Source organism: Hipposideros armiger, unplaced genomic scaffold (assembly GCF_001890085.2).
Source record: "Hipposideros armiger isolate ML-2016 unplaced genomic scaffold, ASM189008v1 scaffold_205, whole genome shotgun sequence".
In the NCBI taxonomy this organism is placed as follows: Eukaryota; Metazoa; Chordata; class Mammalia; order Chiroptera; family Hipposideridae; genus Hipposideros; species Hipposideros armiger.
In genome coordinates this window covers 2,236,898-2,238,886 of record NW_017731555.1, presented here as the reverse complement: position 1 = coordinate 2,238,886, position 1,989 = coordinate 2,236,898, and positions in this window count along the sequence as shown.

Here is a 1,989-nt window from a genome sequence, read left to right as displayed (position 1 = left end):
CTGACACTGATCTTTCCAGGGAAATCTGCCCCCCACCCCCCACACCCCACCCGGGGTCCAAAGAGCCTCATCCACTTCCATTCTGTGGGCCCTGGGTCCGTGTAAGGAATATCCTGACAGCCTCAGCACCCGTTGGATGATGGCTCAGCCTTAACCTGATGATAGCTCAGCCTTCACCTCACCATCCTTCCCCTCTCAGAAGATGGGCAGGAAACCTCATGCACAAACATGCACCACAAAGGCTGGCAAATAGTTAATCTCAGCCTCTGGGTATGGTTAAGTCCATCCCAAAAGCTAGGCTGGTTTAGATGGGCTACAGTAGGAAAATTTATTTTCTCTAGTACAGAGAAGTTTCAGAGTTCCAAGAGAAAAATGGTGCAAATCTTGTACTATTTGGCAGCTGCTACCACCATCCCTTCCCCTCTGCTATGTTTGAAAAAGGACCAACATTCCTTAAGGAGCAGTCAGAAGGAAATGGAGTGGAAAGCTGTGACACCTCACAGAGAGCCATAGTGATTGATTTAAATATCCCAAATCTTGGCCTAGGAAAGCCAAAGTGTGCCCTTCCATACTGGTTGGTATCATTAAGGCAAGCAAGGTCCAGACTTACTGATTATTGTTCATCAAATTCTGTGAATGCCTACTAATTGCAAGACTGGGCCTGAGAAGACACGAAGAAAAATCCTCCCCTTAAGGAATTTATGTCCCTGAGAAGAGCTAAAACATGTACATACAAATTCTCATAATATAAGGTCTTGGCAGTTTGGAGGCAAGGAGCTATTTCATTACCTCCGTTTCGGAGACACAGTGGGAAAGTCAGAAAGGAAAGACTTCCTGGAGGGGGTGGCCCTTAAGATGGATCTTCAAGGAAGGGCAGAATTTTGGAATGTAAACTGGAGCAGGAAAGGAAAGAACATTAATCTAGACAATAAGGAGTTAAGCGAGAAAAAGAGAAGCCAAGGAGAATGTAAAGGAACAGAAAAACACTGATTGATACAAGGAACAGTGATTGGGTGTCTCTGTCCAATGGAAGCTTGGTGTGGAGAACTCATGATATGTAAAACAAAAGGGAGGCGGGGCCAGATCCTGGGCCACCCAAGACTTCAGGCAGAGATCTGGGATTTGACCAGCTCTGGGGAACATTGGAAGTTTAAGAATTGACATGTTCAAAACTTTGCTTCTGGAAGTTGTAAAGTGGATAAGAAAGGAGAGGCTGGATTTTGAAAGACCAGTTCAGACGTTATAATATAATGAAGAAGGCCTCACTTGTGTAGTAAAAATGCGATTGGAGGATACCACTGGTAGAAGGGCTATTCTCATGTAAGAAGTAGGACAAGAAGGACAGAATGGTGTCACAGAAGCCAAAGACTGAAAAAACTTTATAAAGACAGGGCCGGATGCTGCAGAGAAGCCAAGAAACAAATGCATAGAGAAAAAGCCCTCGTTGGAAGCTACCAGATAGGGTGGGGTCGGTGCAGTGTCCTCTGCTCCTGACACAGTGTCTGCCTTGTGCTCCAAAAGAGGGGTCTAGCTAGCATCTCTGGGGGGACTCAAGACTCCCCTGAAGCTTCCAGATGAATCTATATATGTGCACATAAAGTCAGTTGGTTCCCAGAGGGGTGAGTCACAATAGCCAGGCATGTGAACCCTCCACCTAACTGCCAGAGCCAGTGGCCACCTCATGGGGGTTTGGCCAACATGTGACATCCCATTAAACTCAGCTGGGTAGTGTGTAATTCTGACAAATAAGCTGGTATGCCAGAGAAAGGTTAAGGGAAAGAAGTCATGGAAACTTGCTTTGGGAGGGTCCTGTATACACTTTCGGGATACTGGGGATAAACAGTGCTTCAAGCTGGGCCTTTCGGGATGGGACATCAGATGAGTGCCCCCAGATTAGAGGATCCACCCCAGTACCTGTCAGAAGTTGTTACACACACACACACACACACACACACACACACCCTGATAGTGAGAATGGGCCCGCCATGC